This window comes from Canis aureus, chromosome 27 (genome assembly GCF_053574225.1).
Source record: "Canis aureus isolate CA01 chromosome 27, VMU_Caureus_v.1.0, whole genome shotgun sequence".
Lineage (NCBI taxonomy): Eukaryota > Metazoa > Chordata > Mammalia > Carnivora > Canidae > Canis > Canis aureus.
In genome coordinates this window covers 19,846,750-19,858,951 of record NC_135637.1, presented here as the reverse complement: position 1 = coordinate 19,858,951, position 12,202 = coordinate 19,846,750, and the positions used below count along the sequence as shown (strand labels likewise).

At 41.4% G+C, this 12,202-nt stretch overlaps 1 long non-coding RNA gene across 5 annotated transcripts in view; it reads right to left on the bottom strand.

Annotated features, from left to right (window-relative positions):
• Window positions 1-12,202, bottom strand: part of LOC144299980 (uncharacterized) — a 51,846-nt gene that overhangs the window by 27,751 nt on the left and 11,893 nt on the right. For all 5 annotated transcript variants that reach the window (XR_013366642.1, XR_013366640.1, XR_013366639.1 and 2 more), the window contains one exon: window positions 4,562-4,710. This is a non-coding gene — a long non-coding RNA (uncharacterized LOC144299980). The remainder of the gene's footprint in view (window positions 1-4,561; window positions 4,711-12,202) is intronic.

Genomic DNA, 12,202 nt, shown 5'->3' with positions numbered 1-12,202 from the left:
GGAGCTCGAACAGAGGGTAACAGTAGTTTCTGTATGATCAGATATGCTATTACAGACATCTTGCTGAGGACGTGGTGCCCGGACTTGCATGGTGAACAAGAAGATGGGAAGAAGTGATTGAATTCAAGAATGGTTTAGGGGTGTTTGACTAGCTCAGTCAGTAGAGTGCGAGACTTGTGATCTTGGGGTCATGAGATCAAGCCTCACATTAGTGGGAGAGTTTACTTTTTAAAAAAAGTGGGGCTCCTGGATGGCTCAGTTGGTTAAGCAGCTGACTCTTGATTTCAGCTCAGGTCATGATCTCGGGGTCGTGAAACTGAGCTCAGAGTCTGGCTCATCAGGCTCATCAGGCTCAGCATATAGCGCAAAGTCTGCTTGTCCCTTTCCCTCTGCTCATCCCCCCACTATATGTGCGTGCACGTGCCCCCTGTCTCTCAAATAAATAAAATCTTTGAAAAGTGTGTGTGGGGGGGTGCGCCTGGGTAGCACCATCGGTTGATTTTGGCTCAGGTCAGGATCTCTGGATTGTGAGATCAAGCCTTGAGACTGACTCTGCACTCAGCACAGAGTCTGCTTGTCCCTCGCTCTCTGTTCCTCCCCTTGCTAATGATCTCTCTCTCTAAAATAAATACATTTAAAAAAGAGTAGTTTAGATTCTGCCTGTATTCAAATTCCACCATCTTATATCTTTGTTGTGTATACCTCAGTTTGAGGCGCGGGGTGGGGGGGGGGGAGCGATACTAAATGAGTCAATTAATGTAACTTGTTTAGCAAAGCACATGGCACATTGTAAGCATGTGATAGATGGTAATTATAACTCCTACTCCTACTGTTGTTGTTCTATTATGTCAGACAGAGAGACATGGACCTGGGGACAGTTAGGATATTTGACTTAAGTCCCAGGTAAAGCACTTAGCTTTATGGGTGGAACATAATAGACATTTAGTAAGTGTTGAATGAATGAATGAATGAATGTACCCTTCTCTCTACATTTCTGATGAGCTCCATCTTGCCTCTAACACTGATTGAGCCTTTTTCCCCCAAGATTTTATTTATTCATTTAAGAGAGAGAGAGAGAGAGAGAGGGAATGAGCAGGGGGGAGGGGCAGAGGGAGAAGGAGAAGGACTCTCCTCCCTGAGCAAGGAGGCCAACCCAGGGCTCTATCCCAAGACCCTGGGATCATGACCTGAGCAGAAGGCAGACGCTTAACCAACTTTGCCACCCAGGCGTTCCCTAACTGAGCCTTATTGTAGACCCAGCATCATACTGGACAGTAGAGGCAGGGCAATAGTTGGGCAGATAAGTACACAATTCACCCAACACAGGTACCCACTGGCTCTCTTTTGGGGATTAACCACTCCTACCTTCCTGACCTAGCTCGAATGCCAATTTTCCCTTTCCTCTCCAAGCTGTTATACTCTCTCCCTTCCCCGCACCTCCAAAGCTCTAAGTTCCTCATATTTTGTTTGATATAATATGTCCCTTTAGGATGGCAGCAAGTCTCATTCAGGAATGTTTATTTTTATCTATCTATCTATCTATCTATCTATCTATCTATCTATCTATCATCTATACTTAACATGGGACTTGAACTCATGACCCCAAAATCAAGAGTTGCATGCCCTACCAACTGAACCAGCCAGGCACCCAGGAGTATTTAGATACTTCTTTTTTTTTTTTTATTAAAACTTTTTTTTATTTTTATTTATTTATGATAGTCACAGAGAGAGAGAGAGAGGCAGAAACATAGACAGAGGGAGAGGCAGGCTCCATGCACCGGGAGCCCGATGTGGGATTCGATTCTGGGTCTCCAGGATCGCGCCCTGGGCCAAAGGCAGGCGCCAAACCGCTGCGCCACCCAGGGAACCCTAGATACTTCTAAAATAATGGGGCACCTAGCTGGTTCAGTAAGAGGAGCATGTGACTCTTGTTCTTAAGGTCATAATTCCAGCCCCTTGTGGAGTGTAGAGATTACTTAAATAAAACTTAAAAAAAGAAGAAGAGGGGATCCCTGGGTGGCTCAGTGGTTTGGCGCCACCTTCGACCCAGGGCGTGGTTCTGGAGTCCTGGGATGAAGTCCTGCATCGGGCTCCCTGCATGGAGCCTGCTTCTCCTCCCTCTGCCTGTGTCTCTGCCTCTTTTTCTGTGTCTCTCATGAATAAATAAATAAAAATTTTGAAAAAGATTAAAAAGAAGAAGAAGAAAATACTTCTAAAATAAATGACACCGTGGAGAAAGCATATTTAATTCATTCAAGGGACGAGAAGTTGGAAAGATGGAACCACCAAGTACTACCTGTTTGACCTTGGGCAAGACACCACCATCTGATCTCTAAGTTTCTCTATCAGTAGAGCAAGAAAGGGACATTAGAGGCTCTCCATGGTAGCTGTTCTCAACCTTTTGAAATTGGGACATTCCTGATGAATGGCATTCCCGTGTGATGCATGCTTCCATGGGCATTCAGATAAGAATGCCTGAAGCTCTACATAACCCAACTCTTCCTCTTTGTCTCAGAAGAACATGTCTGAAGGCCAGAGAGAAAAGATGATATTATAGACATAATCTTGAGTCCACTCTTCCTCATCTGCTTATTTCTTTTCCTTCCTGATTAACTTTTTTCTTTTCTTTTCTTTTTTAAGATTTTATTGATTTATTCATGAGTGACACACAGAGAGAGGCAGAGACATAGGCAGAGGGAGAAGCCGACTCCCTGCTCTGCGGGACTCTATCTGATGATGCCGCTCTATGTCTGATGTGGGACTCTATGCCAGGACCCTGGGATCATGACTTGAGCTGAAGGTAGACACTCAACCACTGAGCCACAGTTGCCCCCTGATTTATTTATTGATCTGTTGTAAACCAAGTAAAGCATTTTCAGCCTTCAGTAGAGGAAGTGGTAAAAATACCAGAACAGAAGCTAGGAGATCTGTGTTGAAATCCCCTCTTTGCTACTCCTGAGTAGAGTGACCTTGGGCAAGTTACTGAGCCTTGGTTTCCCAGTCGCAAAATGGGAGGATCATAAGGGAAATTGACCTCAGAGGTCTGTGGAGAGGATTAAATAATGAGATCATGATGGAAAATTCTTAGCACCATCCTAAACATTTGGCAAGGGCTCAGTAAAGTTGTCAGTATCTACTTTTGTTACTAGTAACAAATAGTGTATTTCTCATGTAATACACTAGAAAATTAGGATATAATACTGAAGACAATGGGCAGAGTGAGAGGGAGAGAAAGAAGAGAAAGAATCTCAAGCAAGTTCCATGCCCAGCATGGAGCTAGATCTCACAACCCTGAAATCATGACCTGAGCCTAAATCAAGAGCTGGATGCTTAACTAAGCTACCCAGGCACCCCTGAAGACTAAACTCTTTTTTTTTTTTTTTTTTTTTTATAATATGGCAATACCTTTATTTTTTTTTTTTAATTTTTATTTATTTATGATAGTCACAGTGAGAGAGAGAGAGGCAGAGACACAGGCAGAGGGAGAAGCAGGCTCCATGCACCGGGAGCCTGACGTGGGATTCGATCCAGCATCTCCAGGATCGCGCCCTGGGCCAAAGGCAGGCGCCAAACCGCTGCACCACCCAGGGATCCCTGAAGACTAAACTCTTGATTAGATTCCACCAACTGATCTTTTGTGGTTTTCTTTTTTTTTTTTTTTTTTTTCTTTTGTGGTTTTCTAACCCAGTCTTAGGGATCCTGAGTGCTGGTGGATTTTCCTGCTAAGATGAGAAACAGATTTATGGATGGATGTAATCCATTTTTTCTTTGCCTGGTTACTCTATCCCCACTCTCTCATTTTAGCAACCTGTTATTATTATCATTATTATTATTTTTTTAAAGTAAGCTCTATACCCAACGTGAGACTTGAACTCATGGCCCCTAGATCAAGAGCTGCATGTTCTACAGACTGAGCCAGCCAGACATCCCAATCTTAGCCCCCTTTTAAATTTAAAAATTGTACTGTTTTAGTAAAGCTTTATTCTCTCTTTTTTTGAGCTATAATTACACAGAGTAAAATGCACAAATTTTAAGTTTATAATCTGATCATTTTTTATATATAACCACAACTCAGACTAAGATACAGAGCTATGTCATCTACTACAGTGACCATTTAGCACTCAACACTTGAAATGTAGCTGGTCTGACCTAAGAAGTACCATAAGCACAAAATACACATTAGATATAAAAGATTATTTAAGAAATAAATCTAGGGTGCCTGGGTGGCTCAGTTGGTTAAACATTTGCCTTCAGCTCAGGTCATGATCCCAGGGTCCTGGGATGGAGTTCGCATCAGGCTCCCTGCTCAGCGGGGAGTCTGCTTCTCCCTCTGCCTCTCTGCGCTGCTCATGCTCTCTTTCTTTCCTGCTCTCTATTTCTCTCAAAGTAAATAAATAAAAAATATTTTTTAAATGAATGTAAAATATATCATTAATAATTTTATATTAATTACATGCTGAAATGTAATGCTTGGAATATATTATAAAATTAATTTTACCTATTCTCTTTTACTTTTTAAATGTGACTACTGAAAATTTAAAATTACATATGTGGGGGTTACCTGAGTGGTTCAGTCTGTTACATGTCTGCCTTTGGCTGGTGTCATGTTCTCGGAGTCTTGGGATTGAGCTGCGCACCAGGCTTCTTGCTCACTGGGGAGTCTGCTTCTTTCTCTCTCTCTGCCCCCTGCTCCCCCTGCTTGTGCTCTCTCTGTGTGTCAAATAAATAAATAAAATATTAAAATAAAATAAAATTGCATATGTGGTTCACAGCTGTGGATTGCATTTTATTTATTTGTTTATTTATTTATTTATTTATTTATTTATTTAGAGCAAGAACATAACAGGGGGCAGGGCAGAGGAAGAGGGAAATTAAGAATCTCAAGCAGACTGCACTGAGCACAGAGCCTGATGGGCTGAATCTGCTGACCCTGAGATCATGACCTGAGTTGAAATCAAGAGCCAAATACTCAATTGACTGAGCATTCTGCATCTTATTTCTATTGGACAATACTAGTATAGAACATTTTTATCCTCCAGAAAATTCTCTTTTAATTGCCAGTCCGTATCTGCTCCCTTTCCCCCAAAGATAAACACTATTCTGCCTTCTCTCCCCCATAGATTAGTTTTGCCTGTTCTAGAACTTTATGTGGATGGAATCATACAGTATGTATTCTGTGTGTGTCCGGCTTCTTTTGGCTAACACAATGTTTTTGAAATTCATCCATATACTATTTATTTGTCCCTTTTAATTTTTGTGTAGTATTCCACTGTATGAGTATATCATGGTTTTTTAATTCTCCTGTTGATGGACATTTGAATTGTTTCCAAATTTTGACTATGATGAATAATGCTGCTATTATTGTTCTTGAAAAAATCTTTAGGGGATCCCTGGGTGGCTCAACGGTTTGGCGTCTGCCTTTGGCCCAGGGCGTGATCCTGGAGTCCCGGGATCGAGTCCCACGTTGGGCTCCCTGCGTGGAACCCGCTTCTCCCTCTGCCTGTCTCTGCTTCTCTCTCTCTCTCATGAATAAATAAAATCTTTTAAAAAAATCTTTCATATTCTCTTTCAAATTATTTTTACTATGTTTTTTATCATTAAAATAAATTCATACTCAAAAAAATCCATACACATAGCAACACACAACATACACCACCCCCTTGTTAACAATTTGATATTAACGGTTTACAGTTTGGTGTAAATCCTTTCAGACCTTTCCCTCCACATTTAGAATCATGTACTATTGCCATTAATGAAGTTGTCATTTTGGTGGTTCCTGTCTTGGCTGCCTCACCCTTGGGGATGGCTGCATAGCCCTTGATCTTTGCACTTCTTGCTCTAAAGTTTATAGAAGACCAAAACTGGAAAAGATATAGGAATAGCGTAGGGAAGGCAAAAATATGGCACTCTTTCCACTATTCCCTGATCACCTGTACCCATGGCAGACATTGCTAATCAATCATAGTTTTCTATCTTTGCCCAGCCACAGCCACTACTAATCAATAGAAAAACTGAAACCAATTTCCCATCTCTGAAATAATCTGGCCACCTTCCATTTTGCTGATAAATAAACTAGGTAGGACTTAGAGAAAGAGCCTGCATCAAGGTCAAAAAGGAGCCCCAGCTTCCTAACTCCCTGTCTTATGTTTTTTTTCCTACTACATTCATGGACTCCAAAAACCAATTCCCCGGGATCCTGAAAACCTCTCCCTCTAGGGAGAGGACATTTTGTTCCCTGGACAGGACTCCTAGATGGAACCTTCCCCTAGCCAGCCCCTCACCTTTACGCCCTGAGTATAATTGGAAGCCCCTGGCAACAGATTGGCATCCCCTCCCCACAGTCACAACGGACAGACCTGCGGTTTCTGTTCTCCAGGTCTGCAGTTTAGTTTCCCAAAATAAACATTTAAAAAAATAAAAAATAAAGGAGGCATGCTCTTTGCCTTCAGCCCCAGAGTTGTGGAATTATTAACTGACCAGGTGAAATCAAATAGTTAATTACAGCTGAGAGACGACTTCAGATGCTGAAACCATAAAACTCCGAAAGCATCCCCCTTTCACCAACACATCAAACCGACTCTGGCTGTCATTGGAAGCGACAGTGAGAAAGTGGGAGAGTCAGCAGGTCTGGACAGACTGTGGGTGTTCTCAGCTGGGTGAGCAGAATAGTTTATTTAATGCTCTCCCTGCCTGGGCAAGGGGGAAAAGTCAGAGGGGAAAAATGAGGACAGAAGGTAGCATAATGTTTGAGTCAGATAGAGCTGGGTTCTTTTTTTTTTTTTTAATTTATTTAATTTTATTTTATTTATGATAGTCACACACACAGAGAGAGAGAAAGAGGCAGAGACACAGGCAGAGGGAGAAGCAGGCCCCATGCACCGGGAGCCCGACATGGGATTCGATCCCGGGTCTCCAGGATGGCGCCCTGGGCCAAAGGCAGGTGCCAAACTGCTGTGCCACCCAGGGATCCGTCTTTTTTTTTTTTTTTAAGCTGGGTTCTGCAACCACCCCCACTTGCTAGCTGTGTGACCTTGAGCATGTCCCTTCAGGTGTTTGAATCTCAGTTTCTCTGTCTATAAAACAAGCATATTAATAGAACCTGCTATACTGGATTATTGCACTGATGAAAATGATTCGGTTAAAAAGATGTATTCAGGGGCTCCTGGGTGGCTCAGTCGGTTCAAGCATCTGCCTTTGGCTTGGGTCCTGGTCCTGGAGTCCTGGGATCAAGCTCTCCATTGGGCCTGCTTGGCAGGGAGCCTGCTTCTTTCTCTACCTCTGCCATTCCCCCTACTTGTGCTCCCTGGCTCTCTCTGTCAAATAAATAAATACAATCTTAAAAAAAAAAAAAGATGCATGGAAAATTCTTGTGAGTATATGTCTCTAGATTGTAAGCTCTATGAGAGTGGGGATAGCTGTCTGTCTTCTTCACCGTTGAGTCCTTCATTCCTAGTGTGGTGACTGGTCCTAGGCAAATACTTAAGAAGCAACTCTTAAGCCCCCAATGTAAGGTATGATCTTGAGGATGGGGATGGTGGTGAAAGAGATTGCAAAAAGGCTTAGCACAGGGGCTCTGCCCTTATATAGCTCTTGTTCCGGCATAACAGTCCAGAATCATCTATACTAGTAAGTGGATTGTTATGCATTGAATACGTAGATAATACAATGTAGTAGTGCATGGTGGAGATTCTGACATCAGACTTGAATTCAAGTTTCAGCTCCCCCGCTTGCCACCATTCTGATCTTTATTGGCGACTTTACCTGTCAATGCCTGTTTCTGGATTTGTAAAATAGGAGCCTGCCATATAGGGTTATTGTAAGAATTGAAGGAGTTTCCTGAAGTACTACTACCATGCCTAAAACATAATAACTGCTCAACAAATCTTAACTGTTACTTTTCCCATTTACTATGTGACTTTGGACAAATAACTTCTCTAAGACTTGCTTTCCTGGTCAGTAAAATAAAAATACCATAGTTCCTACCTTGAAGAATTGATGGGAGAATGAAATAAGAAAATCCTTGAAATGTGCTTAGCGTGGTGTCTGGTGTATAGAAAGTACTTAATAATTTCTAGATGATGGTGATAATGATAAAAACAAGGTGCTATGGGAGAGACGAGTGAACCTGTTTTGATGGATAGGCACTGGGATAAGAGAAAGGTTCATAATAGGTAAGTGATAGGGGAGTAACAATTTTATTAAGATTAATTCACATAGGGGATCCCTGGGTGGGTCAGCAGTTGAGCACCTGCCTCCGGCTGCGGACTGGTCCTGGAGTCCAGTCAAGTCCTGCATCAGGCTCCCAGTAGGGAGCCTGCTTCTGCCTCTGCCTGTGTCTCTGCCTTTCTCTGTGTGTGTCTCTCATGAATAAATAAATAAAATCTTTTTTAAAAAAGATTAATTCACATAAAATATAATTTATCCATTTAAAGTGTATATTTCAAGTTTTTAGCATATCCATAGAATTGCACAGCTATCACCATAATCAATTTTAGAATGTTTTCATCACCCCCAAACCCACTCATTCATCGTAACTCATTCATTCAACTCACCCACTCATTCATCGTAACTCATTCATTCTCCATTTGCCCCCAGAGTCCCCCTGACCTTCCTAAGCTGTGGGCAACCACCAATTTACTTCCCATTTCTGTGGATTTGCCTATTGAAGACACCTTGTGTAAATGGAACCACACAATTTGTGAACTTTTGTTTCTGGCTTCTTTCACTTGGCATAATGTGTTAGATGTTCATTCATGTTGTAGTACGGATCAGTACTGCACTCTTTTTTATGGTTGAGCAATATTCCATTGCATAGATTTGATAGACATTTGGGTTGCTTCTACTTTTTTGGCCATTACAAAATAATGCTGCTGTGACCTTTCATGTACCAGATTTGCATGGATAATGTTTCCGTTTCTTTGAGGGCATATACCTAGGAGTGGAATTGCTGGATTATATGCTAAGTTTATATTTAACTGTTTGAGGATCTGCTTTTTCAGACTGCTTTCATATCCTGTACCATTTTACATTCCCACCAGCAATGTACAAAGGTTCCAATTTCTCCAAATCCATGCCAACACTTCTTATCATCTATCATTTTGATTATAAATGATCCTAGTGGTTGTGTGGTGGTATCTCATCATAGCTTTGATTTGTACTTCCCTGATGGCTAATGATATTAAGCATCTTTTCAAGTGCTTATCAGCAATTTATAGATCTTCTTTGGAGCAATGTCTATTCAGATCCTTTATCCATTTTTTAAAAGTTTATTTACTTATTTATTTAAGTCCCATCTACACCTGATGTGGGGCTCATGACCCTGAGATGAAGAGTCACATGCTGTTCTGACTGAGTCAGGCTGGTGCTCCTCCTCTGCTCATTTTAATTGACTTATTTTTTCATTTTTGAGTTGTATGGCTTCTTTGTATATTCTAGATATAAGCCCCTTATCAAATATACAACTTGCAAAAAAAATTTTATTCTGTGTGTTGTTTTTCCACTTTCTTGATGGTGTTCTTTGAAGCACCAAAGTTTTTAATTTTAATGATGTCTGATTGCTCTTTCTAAATAATTTTAGATCTTATGAGTACCTGGGTGGCTCAGTTGGTTAAGTGTCTCCCTTCAGCTCAGGTCATGATTCCAGGGTCCTGGGATCAAGCCCAGCGTTGGGGCTCCTTGCTCAGCAGTGGTCTATTTCTCCCTCTCCCTCTGCCCCTCTGCCTGCTTGTGCTCTCGCTTGTTCTTTTTCAAATAAATAAAATCTTTATTTTTTTTAATAAAATCTTTAAAAAATAACTTTAGATCTTACATTTAGGTTTTTAATTCATTTTGAGTTGATTTTTGTATATGGTGTGAGGTAGCAGTGCAATTTAATTCTTTCGCATGTGGACATCGAATTGTCCTGGCATTCTTAAAGAGGCTGTTTTTCCCTATTACATTGTGTTGGTATCTTAATAAAAAATCAGTTGATTGTGAACATGTGAGTGTATCTCTGGACTCACAATTCTATTCTGTTGATCTGTACCATACCATCTTGAAGGTAACTCAATTTGACGTGGGCCAAATTAACTGACCTGGGAAGGCAGAGTCACAGAACTTCCTTATCTTTCCATAGTGTTCTAGAATTTTTAAGGTACTTTGATACACATGAGCTCACCCAAATCTTGCAGCAACTCAGAGAATATGTGGAAGCTCAGAAGGCTAAGTGGTATATCCCTAGACTTACTCAACCAGAAACAGTGGCAGTTCCAGAACCAACCTGTCAAGTACTCTCATTATCCTGGTCCATTGACTCCAGGTTGAGTTCAGAAATTTGGGAGAAGGAAAAAAACATAAAAATTGGGGCAAAAATGATGGGAAGGGTGACTGACTATATGATGGGAATATTTACACTGACTATAAATATTTGGTTCCTAATCAGCTTACGATAAAATTTTCCTTCTCTGTATGGGCAAGAAATGGAATGTTCTGAGTAATCCAGGGTTTTGCTTTGGTCTTTGCATTTTCAAAGAATGAAAACACAGTGAAATACTCTCAACACTAAAACCACATGGACTGTAATTTAATCTTTAATTTTGTTGTTGTCATTCTAGAAGGCTCTTCAGTATATTTTAGAGCAATGTTTCTTCAAGAGTGTTCTGAAGAAAACCTCAGCTATCAGCCTCATCTGATAGATGCACTTGTTAAAAAATACATTCTCCAGGAATGCTTGGGTGGTTCGGTGGTTGAACGTATCCCTTTGGCTCAGGGCATGATCCCAGGGTCTGGGATCGAGTCCCTCATTGGGCTCCCTGTGAGGAGTCTGCTTCTCCCTTTGCCTGTGTCTCTGTCTCTTTCTCTCTCTCTGTATCTCTCACGAATAGATAAATAAATCTTTTAAAAAATGCATTCTTCAGAACTCCCATCCCACTCTGTGTCTACTGAAAATCACTGGGTGATTTTTTAATGCACATTAGGGTTTGGGAACCACTGTTTTAGAGCGATAAAAGTCAAATTATGAATATCAATTATTATTGCACTCAGGAGATGCATTCTGCTTAAATGAGGGTTCTAGATCATACAATAGATTAATGTACCTCATTTCTTTCAAGTCTTTGATAAAACATGACTCCTCAATATAAATTTACTGATTTAAAGTTGCTTATCACCCTCTCCTCCATGCTTCCCACCCTCCCTATCCCCCTTCCTTTCTCCACAGCACTTATCAACATCAGACATTTTATTTATTTATCTATCTATCTATCTATCTATCTATTTCTTTCTTTCTCATCTGACTCCTTTCTCTGGAAAGCAAGTTTCACAAAGGTAGTGCTAGGAATATAGCACTCAAAGTAGTGTCTGGCAGGTAGCAGGTGTTCAATAAATACTTGTAGAATGAATGAGCATGCCAAGTTGTAACTTAGTGCTTGGGCATAATGTCATTTGTCCCTTGGCTTTCTGGAAAGGATTGTTTTTTTTAACTGTAAAGCAAATTATTCTTTCATTCTCTGAGTGATGCTCGGTGTGTGTTGTAGCAGAGAGAAAGAGCTGGAATGGCATCCTCTAATCTCCTAATTCTGGAGTCTGGGCCAGTTGCTCTAAAGATCATTTTTTTCCTAATACCACTGAGATCCTCAATTTACTACAAGGATCATGCATTTACAGCTGCATTGTCCTGTGAGGGCTACCCCTACTGTGAACAAAGTGGACTGAAGTAGCTAGGCTGAGATGAACCTATGGTAGGAGGAGACTTCTGTAAGTCGACCGTGCCTCAAACCAGGTAGTGACAAATAAATGAGATGCTGTCTCCTCTGAGGACCTGAAGGAGAATGCTAATAAATGGATCCTATCTTGATGTACCATACACACAGCCTTGGCTGGCTCTAAATAAATGATCCTTCCCCATTTCCTACCCTCCAAGCCACCTGTCCAACACCACCAGCACAGAAATCAATGCTCACTTGCCCCCCCCTGCACTCCCCCCCATCGACCCCGATTCACACACAAAGAACCTGAGGTTTAGATCTCCCAATAGCCAGTTCCCTAACACCAGATTTGCTAGTTGCTGACCCTCATCCGTGTCACTCCCAGGACACATCTGATACTCCAGTTTGTACCAAGGTGGTGAGAAATACGCAGGGTGAGGTGCCCCACCCCCACCCCCAGTCCAGGGGATGCTGAGAAACTGTGGGGTGAGTGGGACAATACAAACAGGAAAAAGCAA